The 19,484-nt window shown below is 36.6% G+C and overlaps 1 long non-coding RNA gene across 4 annotated transcripts in view; it reads left to right on the top strand.

The window, feature by feature from the left end:
- The window catches only part of LOC132524132 (uncharacterized), an 80,140-nt gene extending 61,840 nt beyond the window's left edge, over positions 1-18,300 (top strand). For 2 of the 4 annotated variants that reach the window (XR_009541801.1, XR_009541803.1), the window contains 3 exons: positions 3,384-3,556; positions 4,566-4,933; positions 8,865-10,896. This is a non-coding gene — a long non-coding RNA (uncharacterized LOC132524132). Of the gene's footprint in view, positions 1-3,383; positions 3,557-4,565; positions 4,934-8,864; positions 10,897-17,906 lie in introns of those variants that run through there. The other 2 variants (XR_009541804.1, XR_009541802.1) reach the window with 2 other exon arrangements.
- The last annotated feature ends 1,184 nt before the right edge of the window (positions 18,301-19,484 follow it).

The following is a 19,484-nucleotide window of genomic DNA, read 5'->3' as shown; positions in this document are numbered from 1 at the left end:
CCCTAAGATTAACTGTCAGAAGTGAATGTTAGGGACTGAATGTTTCTGCTCTCTACCCCCTCAATTCATATGGTGAAGTCCTGGCCCCCAAACTGATGGTATTAGAGATGGAGCCCTTGAGAAGTACTTAGGTTTAGATGAGGTCATGAGAGTAGAGCTCTCATGGTGGGATTTTTGCACTTATAAGAAGAGACATGAGGGCATTCTCTCTCTCTCTCTCTCTCTCTCTCTCTCTCTCTCTCAGCCACTTGAGAACACAGTGAGAAGGTGGCCATCCGTAAGCCAAGAAGAGCGCCTTTACCAGAGCTGGATGATGCTAGCACCCTGATGGATTTCCAGCCTCCACAACTCTGAGGAAATCAATTTCTGATGTTCAAGCCACCCAGTCTGGGGTAGTTTGTTATGGCAGCCTGACCTAAAACACTGTATCAGTTAGGAATACATTTAGCTGCAAGGTGTAGAAAACCTGACCATGGGTCAAATAATCAAATGGGTTAATGCTTCTCATGTGGCAAGGATTCTGGAGTGAGGTGGCAGTCCAGGACTCAAGAATGAATACCAACCACCGCCCCCATCCCAGGAATGCCTCCTTGAATTTTATTGGCAATACCCAAGTTACCTGAACATCCTTACCTGCAAAAGAGGCTGGGATTTGAATATTTTGCTTTATAACTTCTAGAGAAGGGGAATTTGGATATGTCTTAAGCGAGGTAACATATAATATCTGCCACAATATCAGTGAAAGAATTGGAACAAGAAGAGATAAACAAAATCTAAAATATTTAGGTTTAAATTAAAAAGGAACATTGATTTTATTTTTACTCCTTCCTTGCTTGATATTTGATTAGGAGAGGGTAGACTGTGAGGTAAGATTCATTTGGTCAGATATGTCCTTTCTAACAGATACTAAATTAATTGATAAATCTTTAATGAATACTTAATACCTTTATGTACCAAATCCAGTCCCTTCTATAAGATGCTCATAGCCATTCTCTTCGGCCATTTGTCTTCAATGAACAAAACCCCTTTATTCCAGTATATTTGTCAGAATATAAATTGTATTCAACTAGATTCAAAGGCTAGCTATGTTCAGTGTAGGCTAGATTTAAAAAGTGATTCTTTCATGCTACAGCCCCCGGTTTACTTTCTAAATCTAGCTCTTTCCACCAGACCCTGTCCCTCTCCACCCAATTATCTTAAACAGAAGACATTCTTGAAAAACTTTAAAAAAATTTATTGAAGTATAGATAATTTACAATGTTGTGTTAGCTTCTGGTGTACAACAAAGTGATTTAGGTATAATCATATATGTGATATGTATTTTTTTCCATTATGGTTTATTACAGGATATTGAATATAGTTCCCTGTGTTATACGGTAGGACCTTGTTGTTTATTCATTTTATATATAATAGTTTGTATCTGCTAATTCCAAATTCTTTTTTTTTTTTTTTTTTTTTTTTTTGCAGTACACAGGCCTCGCACTGTTGTGGCCTCTCCCGTTGCGGAGCACAGGCTCCGGACGCGCAGGCTCAGCGGCCATGGCTCACGGGCCCAGCCGCTCCGCGGCATGTGGGATCTTCCCGGACCGGGGCACGAACCCGCGTCCCCTGCATCGGCAGGCGGACTCTCAACCACTGCGCCACCAGGGAAGCCCCCAAATTCTTAATTCTTAATAAAGAAATTCTTAATTTTATCCACGCTCTATCCTCATCCTGGGATAGACCGACCTTGACCATAATGTCCCTACTGTTGTTCCCCAGCTTCTCCTAGTTCAGGTTGAACCACACCTAGTGTGGATTGTTCACAGACAATAAACCCCAGGCTTCTGTTCCCATTTCTCCAAAGCGTTCATCAAAATTAGCCCATCTGTTTGAACAGCTCTCCAAATCTGTTCTCACAGGGACTCTGCTCTGTCTTCTATTCAAGTTAATCCTGGGAATTTCCCTGCTCTCTAACTTGTAGATTCCCATGTGTTTCATTTTCACCCTGTTTAACTTAAAGTCAACACCCCGACACCCCGCCCCCAGCTCACTCCTTTCAAATTTACACTGCATGCAGGTCCATCTGCTTGGGGAAAGTTTGGCAGGTGGGTGGGTGGCAGTGGTAAGCAAACTTCTGGAGGAAGTCTGCAATGCAACCTTTTTTTTTTTTTTTAGTTTTTATTGGAGTATTGTTGATTTACTGTTGTGTTAGTTTCTTCTGTACAGCAAAGTGAATCAGTTACGCATATACATATAGCCACTCTTTTTTAGATTCTTTTCCATATGAGTCATTACAGAGGATTGAGTGGAGTTCCCTGTACTATACAGTAGGTCGTTATTAGTTACCTATTTTATGTATAGTAGTGTGTATACATCAGTCCCAATCTTCTAGCCTTCGCCCTTTGACATAACCACGACAAGTCCTGAAAGTGAAACAGATAGACAGCTCCATTTTGTAAAAAACAACTTTTTTTATGCTTGCCAGCGATTATTAACTGGGGACCAAATGTTTGCCAACAAGCCCTTTCGCAGCTCTGGCTTCGTGTTGTGTCAGCCCATGAATTCAGATGCTGGTACTTGTGATAATTTAAAGTCAAACTGGATAGAAATTCTGGTGGTGGGGTCGGGGTACCTTAGCGATCCACTCTGGTAGCTATAAATCAGCTGCCAGTCACAGCACCAGTGCTTGAAATAATTCCTCCCTTCAACAAAATGTACTTGTCCTGAAGCCAATTCCATTATATCACTGCAAGGTGGCTTATTAACTAATTCAGTTCAGAACCACTTATGTAAATCAACTGATTGCAGAAGATTAGACTGTCAATGGAGAAGCCCATTTGTAAATTTATGGAGCTGTCACTGAGCATCAGTGCTTGTTAATCCTCTCTTCTCTCTACTTTGATGACAAGAAGATACTTGTACCTTCTAGATAACGGTCCTTAAAGTGGGGTACAGGAACTTCTTGAAGCTACATGCACAACTGAGATGTTGCCATATCTGACACATTGTAGATGTTCTCAATAGATATTTGCTAAAGGAATGAGCATGTGAACAAACAGAAACTCAGTTTGTCAACAGGAAATGGGGCAGCATCATTTGGGGAAATAGAATCATGTACTTTTATAGACCTACCTCCTTTCTGTAATCCAACGCTTGAAAACATGTCACTTCTTTTAATATGTTTGTTTCTCAGTCTATCCCACACATCAGTAGTTGAAATCTACGAGGTAGACCCCACTTCAACTGGCATAGGCTGCGGTGTGTCATTACCAGAAGCTGTGATTTATATGATTAAGTCTCTTGAATGAGGAGAGGTGGAACTATGTCTTACTCCTTCTGTCTTTGCTATTCTTTGTCCCATAATGCGCTGGTTCTCCAAATGACACATTTTTTTTCATCAGGCTGACCACACTCCATGTCCCAAGACTCTTTTGAGGGTGATAAATGAGGGAAACGCTGCACATGGATGACTGGGGCTTGAGTGCCAACCATATCAAGGACACGTGACTTACAGGGAAGCACAGCTTCTAGTACGCCAAGTCTTACCAAGGATGAAGCATAGTAGTGATACCTGGTAAGGATAGAACGGACAGTAAATAAGTCATCACATAGGAAAGCACATTGTAAAGTGCAAAGTGTTTTGTTTTGAAGAACTAACGTTATGAGTTTTATTATTATCAGCAGAAAACTTATCACTCGCAGGAACTACTGTGGATGGCCGAGGAAGGGCTTCTGGCCAGCTGTCAGAGAAGGAGGTGACTAGTTTGCAGCACAGGCTCCTTTCTGACTGATAGTCTAAGCTGAGGCTCCGCAGTGATGGCCCTGATCTCTGCACCCATGTCTGCCCTGAATAGCAGGCACCCGCAGCTCCTTGGTAGAAAGCACGACCCAGTGTAGAAGTTCACATGGTCATAATTTTCCTACGATATCCATTTTACTTTCTGTGTCTCCTTTGCTATTTCTACATGCTGTCCTGCTACTCCAAGGCCAATTCAGTTTAACAAACATTTACTGAGGACTGAGAGAAAATCAAAAATACTTGTGACCTAAATACTACTACTAAGTTGCTTTTCTATTCTGGTGGGAGGGGGCGTGTGAATAAATCACAGTTTTATTTATAACAGAAAAAGGCAAGGATGATAAGAGCAAAGTTATAAACAAATAACTTTAGAGGAGGGAATAATTATTTTTAGCTTGAGGTTTCAAGGAGATGGTGGAAGATTTTAGAAGTAGGCATTGAAAAGTGAGCGCTCTTTTGTCAGGCTGAGCTGAGAGGGAATAGCATTAGGGGCTGTGGGAACATCATGAACAAAGACATAAAATAGGGAAGACTTACCTGAAGCCTGGGAAAGGTAGTTTGATAGTGGAGTATATTTGGAAAATATACTGAACAGAGATTGATACAAGACTATAAATGGTATTCAATGCAATTTACTGAAATTCAGATTTGATTTGGCTGGAAATAATTTAGATAGTACAAATAAAATTAAAAATGCAGCTATTCTTCCATCCTGGTGCAATGACAGTGTTTCGGCATGTTTCTTTCTAATCTTTTTCTCCTTATATATTTATCTTTTACACAGCATATTGACAGATTACTCTTCTTTCCTTACCTAATGCTTTTCAGTAAGTATTATTAAAAGTTGCTCCAGGGCTTCCCTGGTGGCGCAGTGGTTGAGAGTCCGCCTGCCGATACAGGGTACATGGGTTCGTGCCCCGGTCCGGGAAGATCCCACATGCCGTGGAGCGGCTGGGCCCGTGAGCCATGGCCGCTGAGCCTGCGCGTCCAGAGCCTGTGCTCCGCAACGGGAGAAGCCACAACAGCGAGAGGCCCGCGTACCGCAAAAAAAAAAAAAAAAAAAAAAAGTTGCTCCATCATCTTCATAATCAGCTTATTTATATAAAAGTCCATCTAATATTGAATACATGGAACAGGTTCAGTGTTCCCAAGGTGAGGACTTGGCAAGGCTGGAGATGCAATTTTTCTGAAGGAGTCAGTCATCCTGACTTTCCCTGGTAAATAGGGAAATAGGTGCTCATGAGTTCAGATTACTTTTATTAGAAATTATATCACAGGGACATCTAAGAAATGAGTGTCAACTTCCTGATGGGCACTGCAATGGTACTTGTTTTGTTAGGTTTTATCTACCTCTCTGCTATCTCTGAAATGTTCTGTCTTCTGCTGCATTCTGAGATGCTGCCTAAGGCTTCCTTGTTGGGAAAGCTAAACATTTACCTGAAAAAGGACAGATGGGATGGCTGGAGAGACCATGTAGCTGCACCAGGAAATCAAACTTTCTGGAAAATAACCTAACTATATACAATCTACTTCAAAAAATCATTGCATGGATTATGAAATGTTTTCTTAGATATGACACCAAAAACACAAGCAACAAAGAAAAATATAGATAAATTGGGCATCATCAAAATCACAAACTTTTGTGTTTCAAAGGGTATCATCAAGAAGGTGAAAAGGTTGCATACAGAATGGAGGAGAGTATTTGCAAATACATATCTGATAAGGGACATGTAAAGAGTTCTTACAACTCAGTCATAAAAAGTCAAATAACCCAATTAAAGAATGGGAAAGCTCTTAATAGATACCTCCAAAGAAGGTATAAGAATGGCCAACAAGGACATGAAAAAATGCTGAACATCATTAGCCATCAGGGAAACGCAAATCAAAACCACAATGAAATACTACTTCACAACCACTAGGATGAGTATAATTTTTTAAAAGGCAGATGATAACATATCTTGGTTAGAATGTAGAGAAACTAGGAATTTCTAATTCTTAATTAGAAATCATACACTGCTGATGGGAATATAAAATGGTGCAACCAGTGTGGAAAACAGATTGACCATTCCTGAAAATGTTAAATATAGAGTTACCACATGACCTGAAAATTCCACTCCTAGAGGAATGATACCCAAAATAAATGAAAACATATGTTCACACAAAAACCTGTACATGAATGTTTATAGCAACATTATTCATAATATCCAAAATAGGAAATAACCCAAATGTCCATCAACTGAGGAAGTGATTAACATAATGTGACACATCCCTATAATGATATATTATTTAGCAATAAAAAGAAACAAAATATTGATACACGCTACAACATGAATGAACCTTGAATATGTTACACTAAGTGAAAGACGCCAGTCATAAAGGATCACATATTATAAGATTCCATTTATACAAAATGCCTAGAATAGCAAATGTATGGAGACAGAAAGTAGATTAGTGATTGCAGGGCTGGGAGGGTGGGACTCAGATGTGACAGCTAAGGGATGCAGGTTTTCTTTTTTGGAGTGATGAAATATTCTAATGAGATGATGATTGCCCAACTCTGCATATATTAAAAGTCACTGAATATCAATAAAGCTGTTAAAAATCAAGGCAGAATAGGTATACTATAGTTTATGCAAAATAGCCCCTTCTTATTGAACAATTCCTCTTACTATACATACTATAGAATAAGCTTTCCCACTATTTTGTGTTGTTTCCTTAAGATAGACTACCAGGGAAGGAATTACTTTCATGGGCATTTTTATGACTATAAAGTCATATTGATAAATCTCTTGGCACTACAGTATCACCTCAAATTACAATTCTGCCCACAATGAATCTCTTATTCACCAGAATTGCATATTATTACCTTTTAAAAATTATTTGTTAATTTAATAGGTGTTTTGCCATTCATTTCTTTGATTACTAAAGTGGATCAATTTCTAAATTTTTTGATAGTTGTAATTCTTTGTTGTGAAAAATCTCATTGTGTCTCTCAGAGCCTAGTCACTTTTCTCATTACATTACAAAAATATTTCTGTAAATTAATGCATAAAAGCACATTTGCTATGAATTCTTTTCCAATTCTATCCTTTTATTTTGTGATGTAAACATTAAAAATTTTTGCATCCGACATCTGTCCATCTCTTCTCTTATGATTTCTTCCTTTTCTTCTAGAATAGAAAATTCTCCCTATCCTTCAGAGGTCTGATGTATATCACATACAGTTTTCTTTTTTTAAATATGGTTTTAAATTTTATCTGTAACTTTCACATTTAATAAATACTGAGTGGACTTCCCTGGCAGTCCAGTAGTTAAGACTCTGAGCTTCCAATGCAGGGGCTGCGGGTTCAATCCCCAGTAGGGGAAGTAAGATCCCACATGCCATGAGACACAGCTAAATAAATAAATAAGTAAATAAATAAATGAATAAATAAATATTGAGTGTCAACTATGTGCTTGGTAGAGTGCTGTATTTATTTTGGTTCAAGGTATGATATGAAAGTCTATTTGTCCAAATCATTATCAGACTCTAAATCTCTTATTGAGTAAATGTGTGCATGCATGTATGTGGGTATAAATTGTTAACCATTTCTCTACATTACTAAGTGACTCTTCTGTTTAGTTTCCCCATATGCCTAGCTGGTGCCAGTATGAAGCCATTTTTGTACTGTTCCTCTGTAATATGCATTGCTATCTGATAAGATTGCTCCTCCTTCTTCAAATATTTTAAAAATTATATTTAGACATTTTTTTTTCTGGTGACATTTACAGCAATTTTTCCAAGTGAAAAAATAGGTTGGGGTTTCGATTAGACTTATATGAAATATAAATTGATTTGGGAAAATTGTACTTTTAAAATGTTGTCTACCATCTCAGATCATGATGTTCTTTTTCATTTATTCAAGTCTTTATTTATGTCTTTCAGTAAAATATTGCTGAGTTATTTTCTCATTAAAGCTATTTCTTATAATTGCATATTTCCATGGACATTGTGAAAGGAGATTTTTTTCCTTATATCTTCAGCCACACTATGAGAATTGGGGGGTATGTATGTGTGTGTATATGTGTGTGTGTGTGTGTGTGTGTGTGTGTGTGTGTGTGTGTATGTGCTTTATTTTCTACCAGACTACCTATCAAACGTTTATTAATTAAAATAGTTTCTTAGCTTATTCTCTTGAGTTATCTAACTATGAAATTATACTGCCAGAAATTTTTTATCACTTATTTTTCAATATTTCTAACCCTTACTGCTATCTCATTTTTGCTTTCAGTGAATAGAATTTCTAGAATATTAATAATAGTGAAACTGAACAAATTTATTTTATCATGAATATGGCTTTTAGATAGAAACAGATGGCCTTTATTGTGGTAAAGCAGTTTTCCTCTACTCCTGTATTTTAGTACTTTATAAAAGGACGTAATCTTTTTTGAGCATTTTTGTTCTTTAATCCACTTATGCTAAATACTATGTATCCTTAGATCATATTTTTCTTCTTTAATCTACTTCTGTCAAATATTATATTAATAGATGTCCTTATCTATTTATAGCACTTTTGCTTGAAAAGAAAAAACAAAACTTGGAGATACTGCATGTTGGTAAAAGAGTTTTGTCTCATACCAAGCAACCATAGAAGTGTCACTGATGTTTGGGTGTGTGTTCCTAGGTCCAGCTTCTCATCAGGGCTTCCATATTGAAAATAAATTTGTGGTTTTCAACTCTAACTAGAGTAAGGAACTCCTTTTGAGGAAACTATGGACCAGGGGTCCACCTCAGAGTCAGCAAGCCTTGCCTTGTGATATTGGTTCCAGTTCATTTTGGACCTTTGAGGGCAGCCAGTATTACTCTTCTTTCTTCCTCCACTCCTGGAAATTAGCTTGGAGAACAGAAAGATTGGGGGAGTTTCTTGGCTTTGCTGTAAATTGTTACCCCGGTGATCTAATCCAACTGGCATGATTTTCCAGACTGAGCTCCATGTCATTTTGTAGAATGGAATTATTAACACACAACTAAAGGGTTTGGGTGTTTTCCTTTTCTCTTTCTCCCTGGTGTGTAACTCTCCATATTCTCTTTTGTCTATTTCAGTATTGTTGGACAATTGTCTGCTAAGATGGCAGGATTGGTGGCCACAAGACCACATAACATTCCAAGTGCTGAAAGCTACAGGATTTCACAAATCTCCATTGCCACCCCTGATACAGTTCAGTGGTGCTCTTTCAACCATGGCTGGATTTCAGAATCCCCGGGGATCCTCTCAAACCAGGCTAATGCCTGGTCCCACCGTGCACCCATTAAATCAGTGTGGTGTCTACCACTCCATCCAGAGATGGCCACATGTAGTGAGGTCTCAACCAGGGCCTCCAATGCTTGCTTGGTGGCTCCACAGGAGCTGTCTTTCCAGGGAAGCCAGTCATCTCCCTGCTAGTTCTTTCTCTTCCCTTCTCAGGATAACTGTAACTTCTTCAGGTCCTACCTTTCAGTCGTGTAAGTGTTAGTTGACTTGTTTGATTCGTTGCCTTGGGGGCAGAGGGTTGAGTTAGCCATTCTCCTCAATTCATGGCACACTGTTATTGTGGTTAATGTTCATCCCTCCTCCCTCCTTACCCTTTTCTCCACATTTCCTTAGTTTTTACCTAATGTCCCCTTTCTGTTCCAGGATCCCATCTAGGATATCAGGTTATATTTATTCATCATGTTTCCTTTGGATCCTCTTGGCTGTGGTTGTTTCTCAGACCGTCCTTGTTTTTGAAGATTTTGACAGTGTTGAAGATGACTGGTCAGGTGTATTTTGTAGACTGTCTTCAGTTGGGATTGGTCTGATATTCTTCTCATGATTAGACCTTGGTTATGAGTTTTAGGGAGGAAGACCACAGAGGTAGAGTCATTTTCATCACATGATGTCAAGGGTGAATACTATCAACATGACTTGTCACTGTTGATGCTGATTTGGATCACCTGGCTGAGGTCATGTTTGTCAGATTTCCCCCCATGAAGTTATTTTTTTCCTTTTTTCCACACTGTTGTCTGTGGCAGAATGTCACTGAATAGAAAGTTGTACTCCACCTTCTTGAGGGTGGACCATATGTATAAACTATTTGAAATTCTTTTCGGGGGAGATTATCTCTTCTCCCTAACCTTATTTATGTATTTAATCATTTATTTATGTCAGTATAAACTCATGAATGTTTATTTTATACTTTGGGTTATAATCCAATACTACTTAATTTCTTTTGTTGCTCAAATGAAGTTTCAACTCTGGCCTCTGATAATGCTCCCTTGGCTTCTGTGTCCTTTTGACATACTATGTCTCTCTCTCTCTCTCTCTTTTCTTTTTAAAACCATATTCTTCCTCTCTGTCACTGTAAGATGCTCCAGATTTTTCTTGAGAGTTTCTTGCCCCACTCTTAGAATCAGCCATTTCTCCAAGGATCCTTGTTTTCTTTTTACTGAAAATATCATTAAACACCAAGATCTTGGCACTAGGTGTGCTTGCTGTTACTGGGATACTATTCCTTCAGGCTCCCTCAGCTGTCAGAACAAGGAAATATATGTGTGTATATACACATAGCTATATGTAACCGTCTGTGTCTCTATTAAGCTAAATATGGGTTTATACTAATATCTCCAACTATAATCTGTTATCACATGGATCATTCACACCTCCTTCTCTTGCTTATCTGTCACCTTTTACTCAACAGTGAGAAACTTGCCCCTCCATCCACTTATTTAACTGCCCTAATCCAATATACATGTATAACAGTATCAGAATTATTAACACCTACCCCCCCATAGAAAATAACTCTATCAACTAGACTACATGCTTGTGTATAGTTTCTGTTGCCTTTACTCTTACAGATTTTACTGAATTCCAAAGTTACTTAGATCACGACCTTTCTCTCCCACCCCCTTCAGTGAGCTTGTTTCATACATTTGTAATGCAGTTAGATTCATTTGTCCCAATCTGCATTCCATCCTGGGATCCCCTGACCTCCCAAATGATTTTTCAACTTTATGTATACTATGATTCACTGTGCTGTAAAGTTCTATGAGTTTTTGACAAATGTATAGTGTCTCTCTCAGAGACAACCACACTTGGAATATTGTTTTACAATAAAAATTTAATATATGTTCATCTTCACTTAAAAGTTTGTTATTCTGGATTCATATATGATTTCCCTTATAAAGAATAATAATGTACTTTTTAAATTTAACAAGCCCATATATAGCTCTTACCATGTCCCAGGCACTATTTTAAGTGCTTTATAAGTATTCATTTATTTAATCCTCTTAACTTTCCTATGAGATAGGTGCTATTATTATCCTTATATTACAGATAAGGAAACTGAGGCAAAGAAAGGTTAAACAACTTGTCAAGATCACACAGCTGGAATGTGTTTATCATCCAAGGCAAACACAGCAAACATGGCCTTTTGATTAGATGTTCATGTCACATTGATGATTGGCTGAATCTGAATGGATCTCAGAGGCTTCCTGCATGTAAAACTCATAGCAAAGTTGTGCTTTGTGGTAGAGGGCTACAGGTATACAGCAAGCAGGAGTCAAGAAAAACGCTTTGAACAGCTTCCTTCAGCAGTTGTAAAATTGATGAAATAGAATAATTTATGGTTGCTTTACTGAATAATTTACCAATCAAATCATTCAGCAAAGCAGTAAGATGTGAAATGGGAAAACAAGGGAGGCATGAATTTGGACCAGGGAAGGATCAATAAGACCCAGCAAGGCTGAACATTGCCTATCAGGGTCAGGCATGTTGAAGGAAGGCAGGTCTCTCTGGCCTTACTTCTGATTTCAGGAGGCAAAATACGGTAGCCTGGCCAGCTTGCTGCTTCCCACACTGAGTGCTGCTGGAGAGCCTGCATCCGCTTTCAGTGGACTCTTGAGCGTGTCTTTTTCTTGCTTGTCTATTCTTTCTGCATGAATGACTAACATCATCGACTAGGGCGTGGAGCAGACCTTGGTATCAGGATTCCTATCTCAGATTCCACTAGATCCTTGTTGAAAATTTCAAGGATGTTTGCAAAATTGGATCATAAAAATGATCACTTGAGAAATGCTTTGCAATTGATAAAGTAATTTGCATGTTGTCTCATTTAGTTTAATCCGTACAACTACTGTTAAGGTCAATGTCACAATCTGTACCTCATAGGTGAGGACCAGTACACAAGGAGGGTAAACTCTCCTGCTCAGTCTCCACAGTTCAGACTTCTGATTCTAAATCCCCCTTTCTTTCCACTGTTCTCCAGTTGCCTTTGTCTCATATGACACAGAGAAAGAAAACTCAGATCCAAAGTCAAAGAGCTGGCTCTCTGTGATAACTACTCCATTAATTTTAGTCATTTCTGCATTCTTTATCCCATCTATTATCCCACATAGACATTTGTGTAATATCACTTGGGAATCAAAGACATTTTCCTTCAGTATAACTTCAAGATTAAACGGCCGTTTTGAATGCTCTTTTTTCTAATCTTGTTTAGTGCCTGTACCGCAAGCACTTTTGCTACTCTCCAGGCTTTTTCAGTAACTTATCATAATTAACTGAGAAGAAACCAGAGTGACCGGGCAAAGAGAAATGATGCCAGCTTTAGTATCAACTCAGACAAATAAATAGAATGAACAGAATTTTCTGGAATGGTCTTGCAGATAGTATCATAGTTTTGTTTAGAGAATCTCTAGAGAATTGTACTAAGGAAATAGTCCAGCCTACTTTTCCATTTCTCACAGTTGAGATTCCAGATAATTTCTATACAATAACTGTAATTACATTTACAAGTCAAAAGTCCTTGAGTCAGGATCTGAGAGTTGGTTAGACATCCCCAAACTTCCTTGGAATCATTATGGCATGTACTGAGAGCTAGAATTTCTAGTGTCTTTTTACCTAAATAAATGGGCTATGAGTAAATACATCAGTTTTCTTTGCCAATTTTAGCAGCTGAATAGCGTTCACCTCCAGTTGCTCTGTGTGTTGTAGCAATATCTGAACATCATAAAATTCCCTATCAGTGTGCTATGGTTAGTTCACTTATATTGCAAAGACCATCTATCTGGATTTTAAACAAATTGGTTTGAGACCAATAGCTTTGAGATATTAAAATTGAGAAGCTAAAGAATAATCTAATGGGAGACATTAGAAAGAGAGATTTCGTTCTAAGATAACTGGGCCCACTGCGCAAATTATGGGCCATGATTTGTTCATAGTTTCAACTAATGAGATTAGTGTTGAAGAGGAGAACTCTGATTTCTGTTACTCATGTACAGAATTCTGCTAACAAGTTCCAGCAATTGTCAGAGGTCAGACCCATCATGAGCCATTTTTTCTTTTGGGGTTTTCATGGATAACTGGCCATTATTATCAACCCACTGCCTTTAACTTTTGTTCCAAAGATGAAAGCATAGCAAAGAAAAAGTTGTTCATAATTGTTTCCATTGCTTACTTGAAACACCATAGATGAGGCAGCAGTTCTGTGTGTTTTACATCCTTTCCCATCACTGCCGGGCAGTTAATATCTGTCTATTAAATTTCCTAGATATTAAAAAGTTTGGAAGGGAAGTAGGACGATTGCTTGTTTTCTTTTAGGATAAGAGATTCTTAGGAAGTTATTCTCTCAATCTCTCAGATTGTCAAAATCCCTAATTTCTGTAAAGCACTGTTTTATTGTAAACTACATTGTGAGAAATTAAACTCAGAAGAATGAATTATTACAACAACATGAAAATAGCTTCCTCCCAATGCCTTCTTTTTGTTGCTATTAATTAACTTTTAGTAAGATTTTTAATTCAAATTTTAGAAGGAATGTCTGAGTACATTTTTCTGAAATATTGAGTACTATAAGAACTCGAAAAGGTAAAAGACCTCTTTTTCTCTCAGTCTAGGCTAGCTTATGTCATAGTAAAATCCAAGTCTTTTTAATTTTCTATTTTTAAAATTAATTATTTTTTTTATGTGGGATCTTATTTCCCTGACCAGGGATTGAACTTGGGACCAGAGGAAGCACTGAGTCCTAACCACTGGACCACCAGGGAATTCCCAGCCCAAGTCTTACTGGTATATAAATCAAAGGTGCATTTCTCCCTTATGTTACATATCCACTGTGGACTGGCTGAGGGTTCTGCTCTATTCTTGCTCAGGCATCAGGAGTATCAGAGCTGCTGCTGACAGTCATGATATCAGAAGGAAAGAGGGCATGGGTTTTAAAGCTTTTACCTGAAAAGAACACAAGTTGAAACGTACTTTGGACATTTCACTGTCCAGAGCAAGTCACATGATCGTACCTAACTTCAAGCGGGGGGGGGGGGGGGGTGAGGCGGGATGGTATAATGCACTGATACCCTACACAGTATTTGCTAGATAGCACTAATGACTTTTTTATGTTTGTTTGTTTTCTTGCGGTAAGCGGGCCCCTCACCGCTGCGGGCCCCTCACCGCTGCGGCCCCATCCCGTTGCGGAGCACAGGTCCCGGATGCGCAAGCTCAGCGGCCACGGCCCACGGGCCACGGGCCCAGCCGCTCCGCGGCACGTGGGACCCTCCTGGACCGGGGCACGAACCCGTGTCCCCTGCAATGGCAGGCAGACTCCCAACCACTGCGCAACCAGGGAAGCCCACTAATGACTATTGTATTGACTTTAATACTTGTAACGGCAGCTCTCCTTTCTCTATTTATAGGTTTGTTTGCTCTTGAACCCATACAACATTGTTTCAATTACTAGGACTTTTTGGCACTGTCTGCCCCCTGATGAAGCAAGGCCCTTTTCATCATTTTAAAATGTTGGGGAGATACTTGAATATGATACAAATTAGAATAATTTTCTTAGATTACATAAAAATAATCTTTTGAGAATCATGATTGAGATTGCTTTAAATTTATAGATTAATTTAAGGAGAATTGATATTTTTCTAAAATTGGATCTTCAAAAACAGGAGGTCTCTGCACTTTTTTCGTTCTTATTTAGGTACAAAAGTGAATTTGTAGTATCTATGACTATAAATTTCCCTGTAATTTAGCTTGGTGAGCATTTGTACTAGCACTGTATTCTAAATATTTCTTAACTTCCTTTTTCAACAGGAGTTATTTTGTTACTAAGTTACTGAACATAGAGGATCTTTTTAGTTCTCATTTTGTTATTTTAACAATTTTTATTGAATAAGATCAGAGAACAGCATATATGATATCTATTCTTTTGAATTATCTGAGGCTTCTGTTTCTGACTTATTACGTGTTCTATTTCTGCTACTGATCTATATATGCTCAAGAAGACATGTGCTGTCTGTTTCTTTACTTTTATTAATAGTATTTTTCAGCTCTTTGAAGTTTCTTATTTTTCTTCTACTTGTTTGAAGATGGTTGAGTTAAAATCTCTACCTACATCTGATAATTTATTTACCCCTCTACTTTTGTAATTTATTGATTTTTATATTTTGAGACTATTTTGTTAGTAACATATCTGAAAAAGTAGATTTTAAAGCAAACATGATCTTCTGGCTCTATTTTTTCCTTAATAATATTACATATTTATTGATCACTTGTATTTGTCTTAAAATCTAGGGTTTTTTTTTTTTCTTTTTGCTTCTTCAGATATTAGGAAAGGGACTCCAGGTCCTTTTTGCTTTAGATTTGCCCAATATACTTTTTGATAGCCCTTTTTTTTTGAATCTGTGTGTTTTCTGTTTGGAGTGTGTCTCCTCTAGATGGTAATTTTTCAACCTTGTTTTTGTTATCTAATTCAAGAGTGTCTGTAACTGGTGAGTTTAACCTATTTACATTTATTGTAAATTGTATTGTATCAGGATTTATTTCTGTCATTTTATCTTATACCCTCCATTTATTGTACACTCTTCCTTCTTTCTCTGTCTCTCCATATACATATATGTTTCTATTGAATAGATTTTATTGTCTTTTACTGGTTTAAAAATTGTATATATTTGTGAAAATCTATAAAGGAAATCTGATTTAAAATGGAGTTGGGAGTCATGAAGGGAGAGCTCTCACATATGTACCACTCATCTCAAATTGCACAGGCAGTAGGAAGAAAGGAGATTTCAGCATTCCTTAGTAACAGGAAACTGCCCATCACCTTCAACCAATGTGAAACCATCAAAACCCTGAACTCTCATCCTCCAGTGAACTTTTGTTCAAAATAAGTCCCCCCAATTTCCTCCCAGAAACTAATAAAAGCTAATCTTTCCTTTGTTTCCTCAGACTTGCCATGGTTTGCCATAGTTTGCTTGTCTCAAATTGCAATTCATCTACAATTCCTGAATAAACTCACCTTTGCTTAATAAATAATTGCTGTTCATTTTGTTTAAGGTTGACACATTTTTGTTCTTATGATGGTTGTCTCTAAGACCAATCTAAGACTAATATCATGTATTTTTAGCCCAGGATTTTTCTAAAATTAGGGATTTTATGGGTCTATGGAATGTACTGAGGGCCTTCTAATCTTTTTTAAAATATAATCTGTTAGCTTATATAATATTGGAAGTATCCCTTCTTTGCAGGTTTTATAAAATTTTTATTAAAACTCTGATCTTAGTGTTATTTTTCAGGAGAATTTCAATTACAATTTTACTTTAAAAATATGATTGTTGGGAATTCCCTGGCAGTCCAGTGGTTAGGACTCTGCACTTTCACTGCCAAGGGCCCAGGTTCAACCCATGGTTGGCGAATTAAGATCCTGCAAGCCGCATGGCCAAACAAACAAACAAACAAACAAAGAAACAAATAAAAATATGATTGTAAGTCTACTCATGTTTTCTAGCATCCTGAATCAGTACGATATAATATATATACCCTAGGAAATAGATGATTTTATTTAGATTTTAAATTTATTGTTAGAATGTTGGAAAAAGGACCTGGAGTAAGGACCTGGAGTCCCATTCCTAATATCTGAAGAAACAAAAAAAAAAAACCCTACTCTTTTCACATAATTAAAAAGGTCTTCAGATTTTTTTGTATGTACAGTATTTTTCTCACATTCAGTGTTATTACTTGGATCATTTTTACTAAACACATAATGCCAAAGATTTATTCATATTTTTGGAGGGAAGTTCTTTTCAAAGAATTAGCTCTTGGTTTTATTAACCCAGTATTTGCTTGTTTCCTATATCAAGTTAAATTTTTAATAATTATTAATTTATTTCTTTTACTTTCTTTGGGTTCATTTTACTGTTTATTTTTTAGCTACTGGTGTTTAATATGTAATTCTTATTTTAGTCTTACTTGTTTTATAAGCACATTACTCATTACTTTGAATAACATTTTGGTCACATGAGACAAGTTGATAAATGCAATGTTTTCCCTGTCATTCATTTTTAAATGGGTTATTTTAGTCCTGTCATCCTCTTTTACCAAAAAGCATATTGAAAGTTGCTTTCATTTGCTTGTTTCTAATTTCTAAATGACTTGATAAATTTTTGGTTATCCCATTGTATTATTAATTTGGATCCAGTAAATGCAGCTTTTTGGCCCTTTTGAGATTCTTCTTTGTGCCCTAATAGTCAGGATTCTGGAATGTTCATATTATTATAAAACAAGCGTGTTTTGTTTATTAGGTACAGAGATTTATAAACAATTCTGTCTCATGCACACACATGTGCACAGATGCACACACACCTATACACACACTTTTAGATTAAGCTTCTTTATTGAGTTATTAAACTCTTTTATAATTCAACTAATTTTAATCTATTTTTACTGAGGGAAGAATTTTCAAATCCAGATCTGTCAATTTCTTTTTTTTTCAAAAAATTTTGCATAAATATTTTGATTCTATGTTGTTAATTACATAATGTTCATGAATATTATAACATAACTTTGATTTCACTTTTTTATTATCACAAAATATATCTCTTTGTCCTAGTTTTTGCTGTGAACTTTGTATCATTTTTGTCCCATATGAAGTTTTGCCATGTCTATTTTCTTTCTTTCTTCAGTTTTACTTCGTTCATCCTTTCCCATCTTTATAAATTTTTAACCTTTGTGTGTCATTCTATTTTAGATATCATGCTCATTAATAACAAAATACTGGATTTTTTATTTATTCCTTTTAAAATCTTATTCTGGCACTATTTTTCCTCTCCTCTGGGTTGTGGTTCCTTCCATGGTTCAAGATGTTGCAGAGAGATGGAAGTTAACACCAAGATGTTGAACAAAGTGCTGCCCCGACTGGGATTCACTGACCAGTGGTGCTTCGAGGATGTGCTGGGGCTGGAGGAGGAAAAAAGTATCTTATTCTGATAGTCACCTTTTAATAAGGAAATTTAACCCATTTACATTTATTAACACTGGCTCATATTTTATGCATTTTTCTATATGATGTATTATTGTTTCCTTTCCCCCCTTTATTGGACTTTGTGTGTGTGTGTGTGTGTGTGTGTGTGTGTGTGTGTGTGTGTGTATGCATGTATATGGTGGAATTGAATGAGTTTTCTTAGTCCAGCTTTTTCATCTGGTTTGGAATTATGGTTCAATACCTGTTTTTGGTACTTGATATGTTTAAATGTTTAGTGCATATTTTAAAACACTTATTTTCTATAATCATTTAAAGTTAGTCATTGTATTTTTCTCTGATCACTGAAAGAAATTTAGGATACCATCTCTCTTATTCTCCTTATCATGTCATAATTATTATATTTTCATTAATTTATAAAGATTATACATCAACTGTTGTTTAGGAATAACCATAAGTTATTTTTTGGGTGGCCCATCATATTCCATATCATGCAATTAATTTTTCTGCAGTGTAACCTTGAATGATTTACAGAATGTTTGGTTTAATAGGACATCTGTATTCTTGCATCACCAAAATATTTTTTCTTTTATATATATATATATATATATATATATAATAGATAGAGAAAAAAAATCTATCTATATATATAGATAATAGATTTTTTTTTTGCCCTTACACTAATATGTTAGTTTTACTGTGCATAGAATTCTAGGGTCCAACAGTTTAGCCTTGAAACTTCAAATATTGCTTCTGATTTTGTAATAATTATTTAGTGATGCTGATGAAAAGCCAAGTGTAGATTTTTTTTAAAAGGGGCCTCTGTCCATTTCTTTGAAAATTTTATGCTTTTGTAGCTATCCACAGAATTCCAAAATTTTACTAGGGTATGTTTTATATGAGTCATTTATGAATTTTGTTGTTCAGTGCACTTTTAACTATGAAGAACCATGACTTCACATCAAGGATGTTTTATTTTTCTTGTATTAATTGATTAATTAATCTCTTTGTTTCATGTCTCTATGCTTTTGACCTCTTACTAAATGGAATTGTGCTTTCTAGATTAATCCTCCAATATTTAACATAGTGCCTTTAATGTATTAAGTATATTATAAAATCACTTAAATAAAAAATGCCTCCAGCAAAGAACAGAATGCCTAATTCTTGATGGGTTCATTTATTAAGAGTTCACAGCACACTACGTATACCTTGGAGACAGAGCTAAATTATGATATGATAGTTGGAAAAATATTTTATGTAAAAGTAATGGCTTCAGTTAAGGTGTGGAGCTAGACAGGCACAAGAGAGGTTCAAGCAGCAGAAATAGCTTTGCTGGAATAAAGGGTATGGGATGAGAAGTAGTAAGTATGAAGCTGGAAAAATGAGTGTCAGAATGTAGAGGGTTTTGAACAGTAAATAAAGAAATGTATGTGCTTCATACATTTCTTTATTTACTTCA

Source organism: Lagenorhynchus albirostris, chromosome 1 (assembly GCF_949774975.1).
Source record: "Lagenorhynchus albirostris chromosome 1, mLagAlb1.1, whole genome shotgun sequence".
NCBI classification, from domain to species: Eukaryota; Metazoa; Chordata; class Mammalia; order Artiodactyla; family Delphinidae; genus Lagenorhynchus; species Lagenorhynchus albirostris.
This window is presented reverse-complemented; position numbering and strand designations above follow the sequence as displayed.